The 12,479-nt window shown below is 38.1% G+C and overlaps 1 non-coding gene across 1 annotated transcript; it reads left to right on the forward strand.

Annotated features, from left to right (window-relative positions):
* Positions 1–1,799: 1,799 nt before the first annotated feature.
* Positions 1,800–1,906, forward strand: LOC111886987 (small nucleolar RNA R71). The gene has a single exon (XR_002848646.2). It is a non-coding gene; the product is annotated as a small nucleolar RNA R71 (small nucleolar RNA).
* The last annotated feature ends 10,573 nt before the right edge of the window (positions 1,907–12,479 follow it).

Consider the following 12,479-nt stretch of genomic DNA (forward strand, 5'->3'; position numbering starts at 1 on the left):
CGTTCCCCTCTTCTTTCACCACTGGCCTTGTTACTTTTGAAGTGACTTCCTCTTCATCACTTGTCATTTCCTTGTCCTCTTTGCTCACCCAAGAAGGTGGGTTCTTGTAAGCTATGACTTCAATCAAATACGGAACAGATGCCCTTGGTTTTGTCCTCTTGGCTTGATGAACTACCTTTATCTCTTCTTCCATAAGCTTTTCCAACTCTTCTAGTTCATTCTCCTCATTAATCGTGAACACCTCTTCTTTATCTTCTTGAAAGTCATTTCTTATCCCGAAGACTTCTTGTTCATCTCCAACCCTCAAAGTGAGCTTGGACTCGCGGATATCAACCAGGGCACCAACAGTGTTAAGCAATGGCCGACCAAGGATTATCGGAACATCCGTGTCTTCTTTCATGTCCAAGACTACAAAATCTATTGGAAAAACAAATTTTCCGATTTTCACCAAAATATCCTCCACTATGCCTCGGGGTTGTGTCACCGAACGGTTCGCCATGTGAATCTTCATCTTTGTAGCCTTCATCTTCTGAATCTCCAATTTTTGATAAAATGAAAAAGGCATTAGATTAATGCTAGCCCCGGAATCGGCTAAAGCATTAACCTTCATTTTATTCCCAAATTCGCATGGAAGAGTGAGGCGTCCAGGATCCCCCATCTTTTCTGGTGTTTCTCCCAACACAACTTTTGAAATTTGCTCACTTAGAATCACTGTAGACTGTTTCTTTAATTGCCTTCGCGTATCTATCAAGTCTTGCAGTAATTTCTGGTTCTTGGAAGCTTTGGATAAGGACTCAACAAAGGGAGTATTAATTGGAATCCCTTTCACATGCTTCACAAACTCTAAATGTTTCCCTCTCCAGTTGACTAAGTGTTGCACGGGTGGGAAATGGCATAGGTGGATGATAATCTGGAATAGGCTCAAAATTTTTTTGCTCAGACTTGCGCCACGTCGTGGCGAGCCTGGTTCAGCATTCTCTCCATTTTCGATCCTTGATTTCTTGGGCTGCTGTGGTTGTTCTTCCAACGCCTCCAGGAACTCGGATATTGTATCTTCTTCAGTATCGATGGCCATTACGTGAGATTGGGCTTTTACTTCGGGATTCTTTGGGGACAATTTTTCATGGACTAAAGTGGCTAGTTGACCAAGTTGTACTTCAAGGTTATGGATGGAGGCTTGCTGGTTCTTCATCAATGTTTGTTGTTCCATGATAGCGGAATCCGTGGCATCATGTCTCTTTTCCGAAGCCTCCATAAACTTCATCAAAATGGTCTCTAGGTCGGGTTTCTTCTCGATTGGTGGCTGCTCCTTTTGGTAAAAGCCTCGACCTGTCTGCCTATACTTCTCTTCTTTTTGCTTTTTATACTCTTCATATGGCAACCACTCCTTCTTTGGTTTCCTCCAATCGTCATCAAACTTATCCCCACTAGAGTAGCACACTTGAGCTTTTCTGTTCCCAAACTCATCCATATTGCAGTCCTTGGTCAAGTGTGGACCACTGCATCGCTCGCACCCCACTCTTATGGCATGTATCTACTGGTCCATTTGTGTTATCCGGCGATCCATGCTATTTAGCATGGCCATGACAGCTGCAATTTCTTCAGTTTGGGTCCCTCCACCGCCTTTACTTCCGTCTTGCCTCGGGTTATGGTATTCGCGGGAGTGTTTCGCGAATTCTTCGATGAGCTCCTTGACCTCCCTTGGATTTTTCTTTGTCAACGGTCCTTGAGAATCAAGGAGTTGTCTTGTCATTACATTGACCCCATCATAAAAGATTGACATCTCTTGCTGCACACTTAGGTCATGTTGAGGGCAATTTCTGAGTAAGCCCTTGTACCGCTCCCATGCTTCGTATAGTGACTCCCCCGGTTGTTGCTCAAAGTTGGCTATCGCCTTCTTGAGTTTGGCTATCTTGGAAGGCGGGCAGAACTGGTCCAGGAATTGCTCACGCATTTGAGCCCAAGTGGTGATTGTACCTGGTGGGAGTGCTTTTAACCACTCCTTAGCAGCTCCTTTGAAGGTGATGGGAAGCATCCTAAGCAAGACTGTATTTTTGGTGACATTTGGGACATTGAAGTAATCCGCAATGTCTTTGACTTCGTCTAGATGCTTAAAAGCATCCTCATGATCCTTCCTGAAAAATGGGATGTCCTTCAGTGCTGTCACTATGTGTCCCTTCAGCTCGAATGTGGCAGTGGCAGGAATTGCGGGTTGGACTAACCCAGGACCCATATCATCTCAGATCCGCTTTTTGTATGCTCCCATGGACATTTCTTCAATCGTTGCCATCTCGTTCCTTGGCTCGTTCTCGGGTTCACTTGTGTGTTCTTCAAACTCTGGCTCGGTATCGCTTTCGGACTCGGTTTGCACGGGTGTGTGATCCAAATGCTCAAGATTGCTCTTGTGCTTCGCTGATGAACTGGACTCTCCTGTCTTCTTTCCCGACTTCCTAGAAAAGGCTGACTTCAATTCTTGCAAGGGCGTCTTTTTCTTGTGAAGTGCAGATTCGGGGTCTTCCAGTGGTGGCACCAAGTGTGTGTTTGAGCTTCTGGTCATGAACTCCTGCAACTTGCTAAACTAAAACGTAAAACTGAACTAAAATAAGAAAAACTAACTACTAACTAAAGGTTTTTTTTTTTTTTTTTTTTTTTTTTTTTTTTTTTAATTTTGCCTGTCCACGTCGTGGCAAGTATGTGGCCACGTCGCGGACTCTGTGATTAACAATTTTTTTTTTTTTTATTTTGCTGAAAAATTAACTTTTTGTGGCTGTGACTCCACAAGAAGGATCGATTAATTTAATGCAAATAAATAAACTAAAAACTAAGCCGTTCCCCGACAACGGCGCCAAAAAACTTGATGTGCACAAAAGTACCCACTAATTTTAATATTTATAACCTAACAAACTTAACTATCTATGCACTTATAGGCAGTGTACCTAGTCAGATTACAGTATAGCTTGGGTAAGTCGGGTGTCGATCACAGGGAACAGTGTTCTAATTAATTTACTTACTATTAAATTAACCTAATTTATTAACAAATTTAATAAAGGGTTTTATCTGATTTTACAAGATCAGATGAACTTAAATCCAATTCAATAAGTAAAAACACACACTCTTGTTTAGATTGAATCCACTTCTCCCTTATGGCTACCTAACAATTACGGATTACTAGTTGGTTTTTAATTATATTAGTAATTTAGTTCTATCTTACCAATATTTAACTAATTCATGTCAAACCATGTATGTTCACACATAATTAAACACAAAACTAATTATAGTTGTAAATATGCTATATAAGATTTGTTGTGTAAACGCAATTATGATCACAATTCTCGTTCTCTAGCACAGCTAAACTTTATTTATTCTAATTATTAACTAAGATTGGTCAATCCTAGCTCTAACAATTCAATCTTCACTAATTATTAGGTAAACAGGTTCATGCAGTTTAATGGTCACTAAGCTACACAGAACATGTAATTAAGCAATTAGATAAACAAATATTAACATGCTAGGCCATACAAATCAAACACAAGCAAATTTTCACCAACTAAGCTTAATCCATAATCATATAACTATTCATAAGTTCAAAGCTTCATCTAGCTAAACAAGAGTAGCTAGATTCAGCTGCTCATCATAGTAATTAAACTAGCACAGCTAAAACTAATAAAAGACATGTTCTAAAAATAAACCTTTACTTCTTTTGGTGTTGAAAACCCTCTTCCAGAACCTTTCTCTCGTTCTTATTCGTCTTCTGGAACTCTTTTTCTTCTGCCAAAAGTCTTCCTTTTCGTAATAATCATCAGAACTTATATAATACTTAAAAACTCGCGCCACGTCGTGGCCAGGTTTCGCCATGTCGTGGGCTTCAAGCAATCCGTATTCTTCAAGGAAATCCTCCGCGTCGCGATGCTTATCTTCTGGAACACCCGTGCCACGTCGTGGGCTTCATCGCCACGTCGTGAATTTAGTTCTTATCGTGAATTTATTATTTTCTTGTCTTCCAAGCCTCCCATGTTCCCCATTTTGTCACCTTTGGGCCAAAAACTTGATGTGCACAAAAGTACCCACTAATTTTAATATTTATAACCTAACAAACTTAACTATCTATGCACTTATAGGTAGTGTACCTAGTCAGATTACAGTATAGCCTGGGTAAGTCGGGTGTCGATCACAAGGAACGGTGTTCTAATTAATTTACTTACTATTAAATTAACCTAATTTATTAACAAATTTAATAAAGGGTTTTATCTGATTTTACAAGATCAGATGAACTTAAATCCAATTCAATAAGTAAAAACACACACTCTTGTTTAGATTGAATCCACTTCTCCCTTATGGCTAGCTAACAATTACGGATTACTAAGTTGGTTTTTAATTATATTAGTAATTTAGTTCTATCTTACCAATATTTAACTAATTCATGTCAAACCATGTATGTTCACACATAATTAAACACAGAAGTACTTATAGTTATAAATATGCTATATAAGATTTGTTGTGTAAACGCAATTATGATCACAATTCTCGTTCTCTAGCACAGCTAAACTTTATTTATTCTAATTATTAACTAAGATTGGTCAATCCTAGCTCTAACAATTCAATCTTCACTAATTATTAGGTAAACAGGTTCATGCAGTTTAATGGTCACTAAGCTACACAGAACATGTAATTAAGCAATTAGATAAACAAATATTAACATGCTAGGCCATACAAATCAAACACAAGCAAATTTTCACCAACTAAGCTTAATCCATAATCATATAACTATTCATAAGTTCAAAGCTTCATCTAGCTAAACAAGAGTAGCTAGATTCAGCTGCTCATCATAGTAATTAAACTAACACAGCTAAAACTAATAAAAGACATGTTCTAAAAATAAACCTTTACTTCTTTTGGTGTTGAAAACCCTCTTCCAGAACCTTTCTCTCGTTCTTATTCGTCTTCTGGAACTCTTTTTCTTCTGCCAAAAGTCTTCCTTTTCGTAATAATCATCAGAACTTATATAATACTTAAAAACTCACGCCACGTCGTGGCCAGGTTTCGCCACGTCGTGGGCTTCAAGCAATCCGTATTCTTCAAGGAAATCCTCCGCGTCGCGACGCTTATCTTCTGGAACACCCGTGCCACGTCGTGGGCTTCATCGCCACGTCGTGAATTTAGTTCTTATCGTGAATTTATTATTTTCTTGTCTTCCAAGCCTCCCATGTTCCCCATTTTGTCACCTTTGGCCCCTTTCTTCGAAAATCCTTTGTATTGACTGAAAATAACAATTTAAACTCATAAGTATCATTATTCTAAACATATTATCAATTTATTAATAAAAATGTACTTAAATACTGCCTAAAAATAAGTGTAAATATGGCAATATCAAGTATGCTCGCTTGTTGAATGACAAGTCCAAGAAACTCAAAGAGAAAGCAGTGGTTTATCAGAAAGTTCAAACCGTGCAAAATCAGGTTTATGCAGCCACAGGAGTAACTGGAAAACAAACAACATAACTAAAAATCCTGGTTGATAAAGACAATGATGTAGGGTGCGATAACTATTTCTGGTCTGCTCCTATCGATAATGCAGACGAGACCGTCAGTCTGTCAGAACAAATCTCATGGAGGGTAAAGGGCAGATACGTAGCAGAACCAATCAACAAACCCTCAAGCTTTGACATACAAAGCAGTAGTGGAACTAAAGAGATACCGGAAGAACCAGGAAAGAAACCAGAAGAATCGCAGAAAACCTTGAATTTATCTCCTAATTCAACCGAAACTCAAAAGAAGAAGCATCAGTCAAGCTTTAACATTCATGAATCTCAAAAGTAATTGGCTGAATAGAAACGGGAAAGAAACCGGAGATAAGTGAAAAATCTGAGTGAGCGAAAAAGGTTTTGGCAGTCTCAGAACCCTAACCACATCCCTACTCAGAAAGCAACAAATCTCAAAGGAAGTGACAACGTCAAAAACAAACAACAATCCAGTTTCGGTCCAAACTCTTATTATTCACGAAACAATAAGCCCAACTTCAGTACATATTCAAATCAGAACCAAACTTTAGGTTTCGGTTCTTCTGCCAAGTATGAGAACCGAAAGTTAGGTTTTGGTCATACTCCAAATGCTCAACAGACTCATTCAACGAAGGACGCTAAAGGAAAGGGAAAGCTTGACTCTAACACTGACATAAATAACACGAAAAATTCTGACAAACCCACAACTCAAAAGAACATTTCAAAACCATCTAACATGTCACACCCTGGCCGTCGGCGGAAACACCGGGCAGTGTAATGTCATTTCTCGTATCATAGTTATCAACTTCCTGAAAACACATGCATTTAAAAATATGTCAACATAAAGTTGGTGAGTTCACAGGTTTTGACTCCATATAATAATAATACATTTTCGAAGTTTCAAAAGTATAGTTTCAAAAGTATCATTTTGACTCTCAAACATTTAGTCTATATCTCCTAGGTATAATGGTTTACTTACCAAATAAGTATATACCTATAAGTCTCATATATTATAAATATAAATGTTTGTAATTCCATATAAACTAAGTTGCTACGTATAAATCTTATTTCAATTCTATACGAGTAAGTAGGATAGGTATAGTGGTCAACTTATTATACAAGTAATATACCTACTAGATTCTTAAACTTATAGTATAAGTCTTTGGGAAACTTATACTTAACATTCATACCTGTATATCGACAAAGTATAATGCTTCTAAAGTTATGCTACCATGAGTCCGTAGCTGCGACTGTATGACTTATTTTATACCTCTTATTATTATTACAAGGATCACACCTTGCGGTAGTACAAGGATTACACCTTGCGGTAGTACAAGGATCACACCTTGCAGTAGTACAACAACTATAATTAAAATTAAAACCAGGTTTTATCCTGACATAAAACCAATAACAACAACATATAACATACCTGGTTTTATCTTGACATAAAACTAAAATAACAACATACTTATCAATTAACATATAGAATTTCCGAGTATAACTCTGGAACTATATCGCACACAACATAAATATAGAATCCTAAGTATAACTCAAGATCTACATTAGTATACTGCTATAACAATAACATGCTAACAACTTTACGATTGTTGTATACTTACAGATACGAAATAACTATATCCCGGTTATTATAACTATCTACGTTGATACTGATATATTATCATATAGACATAATAATAACGTATATATAATATTTAGCATGCGTTTTCCACCGAAAATATTAGAAAGTGGGGTCGTGAAACTCACCTTAGCAGCGTGAATTTATGTAATCTAAGCAGAAACGGTTAACGGTACGAGGTCGTCGGGGCTTGGGAAGCGAAACGGCTTCAGCAAACGAGAGAGAAAGAAAGTAGAAATGGTGTAATGACCCTTGGGGTCGAAATGGATATTTATAGGCTGATTTTTGGTCCTCACGACGTGAGAAATGATAGGTTCACGTCGTGAGTTATGGCAAGAGTCATCCTGTAGCTTTAACGCATATTTTCTAGTCTCGAATAGTGTCCTACAGCGTCCTCACGTCGTGAGAAAACCTAGCTCACATCGTGAGCTTTTGGGTTATCGTTCCGTAGACTTCTAGATGCAAAATGAGGCGGTTTGACTCCTCACGTCGTGAGATTTTAGGCTCACGTCGTGAGTCCAGTCAGATTAGGGTTTCTGACACGTGTCGTGCACTCAGACAACTGTAACTTCGAAAGGTCGTAACTTTTGCATACGAACTCCCTTTTTGAAGTTCTTTTTATCCACGCGTAGGTATTTATGAGCACTACAACTATCTTTTAGACTCAAATAGTTAATTCTAATCCTATTTTAAATTCCTTATGTTATAGAGATTTTATAGTGTTTGGTTTATCGTAACTTCTTCATGCGAAGTCAGATTTAGATGTTCTCTATATTTTTGGAATCGTATGGACGTATACTTTGATTTATACCATAAAGTATGTATGAAAATTCATATTTCTATTAGAATTATCATGAAATACATAGTGAGTTTATTACATTACTAGTTTAACAAAATCACATTATGTGATTGGCATAATCACATGTGATTCTTATTGACCTATTTTGACTAGTGTTACATAACATTACATCATCTGAAACCCAAAAGTTTAAAAAAGATAAAAATAAAATTAAATTGTACACCATTAAAAGAAAAGATGAAACAACTTTAGTAAAAAGAACTTATTTAGTTGATCTTTCTGTTGTTATTCCCTTCTCTGTAAAAGACTTACCTGGGCCCAAGAAACTTTGGGTTCCCAAATCTGCTTGAATTTGCAGGTTATCAGTGATGAACAATTCGATGATGAATGGTATATAGAAAGTGGTTGCTCGCGTCACATGACAGGGATAAATGAAGAATTAAGGGAGTTTCGATCCTTTAAAGATGGTGGATGTGTAAAGTATGGCAACAACTCTTATGGTACGATCAAAGGTTATGGAATGATAACCAATGGAGATTTCACAATTCGAAAAGTGGCATATGTTGAAGGATTACAGCACAACCTCATAAGTGTATTTTAATTGGTTGTGGGAACAAGACTGAAAGTCTCCTTTGATGATGAAGGCTCAGAAATCATAGAAAAACAATCAAAAAGAGTCTTGTTAAAATCTGAACGAAAGGGTGAAATGTACCCCCTTAACCTCAGTCCAATTAAAGGGAAACCAACTATATGCCTGCTGTCCAAAGCTAATTCTGATGAAAGCTGGTTATGGCACCGACGATTATCTCATCTAAACTTCAAATACATTAATAAGTTAGTGCTTGGAGATCATGTTCGAGGCCTCCCTCTGCTTAAATTTGACAAGGAACACCTATGTGCAGCTTGTGAGAAGGGAAAACAAAGCCGAAAGAGCCATCCTACACGTATCAAAACCAAGATCGTTGAAGCTCTTGAACTTCTGCATATTGATTTATGTGGACCTTCGGCTATCGAAAGCATTGGTGGTAGTAAGTTCATACTTGTAATTGTCGATGATTTTTCTCGTTTCACCTGGGTTTACTTTATTAAGCAGAAACCAGAAGCTACTCCCAAGTTAAAGATGTTCATCAAGCAAGTGGAACTGCAGCTACGAAAAGTGGTAAGAAACATCAGAAGCGACAACGGAATTGAATTAAAAAATAAAGAGTTTGAAGACTTTCTGCCGATAAGGGGGTATCTCATAACTTCTCTGCTCCCTATACTCCACAACAGAATGGAATCGTTGAAAGACGGAACCGTTCCCTTTGTGAAGCAGCCAGAACCATGCTGAGCTTTTCTTCCCTCCCATTATACTTTTGGGCAGATGCTGTTGCCACTGCTTGTTATACTCAAAACAGATCTTTACTCAACAAGCAATTTTCAATTACCCCGTATGAGATTTTGAACAACAGAAAGCCCAACGTCAGATTTTTTCACGTGTTCGGTTCAAGGTGCTTCAGTCTTAACTCTAAAGAGAACCGCAGCAAGTTCGATGTTAAAGCAGATGAGGGAATCTTTCTGGGCTATTCACTCACTTCAAAGGCTTATAGGGTTTTGAATAAACACTCCAAACATATTGAAGAATCCTATCACGTAACCTTTGATGACCTCTACATAAAGAAAGCTCAAGCAAAAGAAGGTGCCACAGGGGAAATTTTTCCTGAATCAGGACAGGTCTCTGCTCCCATTTCAAATTTGTTCGAAGAATATATGAGGTTATTTGATGAACCATAAAAAGCTACACACTCAGAGGCGAATGCAGCCGACAAAAAAATCGACCATCTGAAAAAGATTATCGAAGATGCTACGAAACACATGGAAAAGGATCCTACAAACCAAGCTAATGATCAACCCTCCGAAAAACCTCCAAGTAACAGCGCAGTATTCGAGGGGGAGATCTCATCTATGGCTCATCCAACCAAGCAAGAGAATCCAACTCCAACCGAGCAAGAGAATCCAACTCCAACCGAGGGGGAGGATCCTGAACCTACCAAGGAAACCACTTCGTCATCTGAGGGGGAGAATGAAAATCCAAATGACGAAGATGATCGATCAGAATCTGAAGTAGAATTAAATGCAGAGTTGGATCCTACCTATGACCCTAACTACCCTCCTCTAAATAAGTGGACTAAATATCATCATCCTAAATAACAAATAATAGGATAATCATTTGAACACGTTCTTACGCGTTCTCAACAGAAAGCGAAACAAACTGCATTATTCTCTCACATTGAATTTTGCATGCTTAATTCGTATGTATCCAAAATCGAACCAAAGACGGTCAATACTGCACTTGATCATTCTGATTGGGTGCAGGCAATGCAAGATGAACTCCATGAGTTTAAACACAATCGAGTTAGGAGATTAATACCCACTCCAAAGGATGTGTCTGTGGTAGGATTGAAGTGGGTCTTTAGGAACAAGATGGATAAAGAAGGCAATGTTATTAGGAATAAGGCTTGTCTGGTGTTAAAAGGATATTGTCAAGAAGAAGGAATAGACTATGAGGAGACCTTCGCACCTGTAGCTAGATTAGAATCGGTTCGAATCTTTCTAGCATATGTTGCTCATAAAAAATTCGAAGTTTTTCAAATGGATGTGAAGTGTGCATTCCTCAATGGAGAACTAGAAGAAACAGTGTATGTTGAGCAACCACCCAGGTTCGTCAATGAGAAATTCCCTGATCATTGGTATGTTTTGGATAAATCTATGTATGGACTGAAGCAAGCGCCAAGGGCCTGGTATGAAACGCTAACTCGTTTTCGAAAAATGTCTATGTTTAAGCAAGGTTCTGTTGACCCAACCTTCTTTCGCAAGAAAGAAGGCGAGCACCTTATGATTGTTCAAATTTATGTCAATGATATCATCTTCGGCTCCACGAATCCTAGCTTAACAGCTGAATTCCGGAAGCTGATGGAGACTAAATTTGAAATGAGCGTAATGGGTCCTATTAACTTCTTTCTTGGATTAAATACTAGACAGGGACCAGAAGACATTTTTATTAACCAGGAAGCTTACACAAAGAATCTAATAGAAAAATTTGGAATGAAGGGTGACTCAAAGGTGAAGGTTCATATGGCGTTTGGCACTAAGATAACATCATCTCTGGAAAAACCTGCAGTCGACATAACTCTTTATCGACAGATGATTGGATCGCTCATGTATCTAACTGCCAGTAGACCACATATTATGTTCTCCGTCTGTTATTGTGCCCGGTTTCAAGCCAATCCAAGAGAATCTCACTTGGTGGCAGTAAAGAATATTTTTCGCTATTTGAAGCGAACCTCGTCGCTCGGTCTCTGGTATCCAGCAAAGTTAGGTTTCTTTGTTCAAGCCTCTTCTGACACTGATCTGGGTGCATGCGGTCTGGACCGAAAGAGCACAACTAGTGGATGCCAATTTCTTGATGGAAAACTTGTAAGCTGGCAGTCAAGAAAGGAAACTTGGGTGTCTCTTTTAACAGCCGAAGCGGAATATATTGCTACTGCCTCATGCACCTCACAAGTAATATGGATACAAAGCCAGTTAAGAGACTATGGAATAAGTATGAAGAAGATACCTCTTTATTGTGACTCTGAGAGTGCAATACGAATATGTCACAATCCAGTGCAACACTGAAAGACCAAGCACATTGCTCTAAGATATCATTTTATCAAGGACCATGTTGAAGAAGGGAACGTAGAAATTCATTTCGTTCGATCATCTGATCAACTTGCTGACATATTCACTAAAGCCTTACCTGAAGCAAGCTTCAACAAAATTTTACAAGGTTTGGGAATGATGGAAGCAGAGTCGGTACCAAATCCTCATATCTCTCACAAAAAATTAGACAAGCGAAATAGAGCGAACGCTCGGTCTATTTCGGGAACCGAAATGAACCGAACGCTCTATCTATTTCTGCTCCATAATTTTTGGGAACCGAAATGAACCGAACGCTCGGTCCATTTCGGCCCTAGAACTTTTGGAACCGAAATGAACCGAACGCTCGGCTTATTTTGCTTCATTCTTTTAAGATAAGGTTTCGGTTGTATATTATGCTTATTCTTTTAACTATTTTTTTTGCTACATTATTTTCTTTTTCTGTTTTTCTTACTTTTCAGAAAACTTCAAAAATCCAAAAATATTTTCTTTTTCTGTTTTTCTTACTTTTCAGAAAACTTCAAAAATCCAAAAGTATTTTATTTTTCTGTTTTTCTTACTTTTTAGAAAACTTCAAAAATCCAAAAATATATTTTTTATTATTTTGAAAAGAGTTTTTTTGTTTTGTTTATTTTGTTTGTGTGCATGGTTCGCCTCTTTCTGTCCATTGTCTAGGTATCGGGCATTTCATAACTACAATAGTTGGGGTGAGGCAGGTATGATTTTCTTATCTTGAACTAGTTAAGCGTCCCTAGAAGCATGCTGCTGCATGTAAACTGAAGCCTCAATGACTATAAGTGAAGCCTTAATGAACTGATTCTACCTATCGGTTCTTCCCAATCAGGCTGCTAAATTCACTTCCGTCCTGA

This window comes from Lactuca sativa, chromosome 4 (assembly GCF_002870075.4).
Source record: "Lactuca sativa cultivar Salinas chromosome 4, Lsat_Salinas_v11, whole genome shotgun sequence".
NCBI classification, from domain to species: domain Eukaryota; kingdom Viridiplantae; phylum Streptophyta; class Magnoliopsida; order Asterales; family Asteraceae; genus Lactuca; species Lactuca sativa.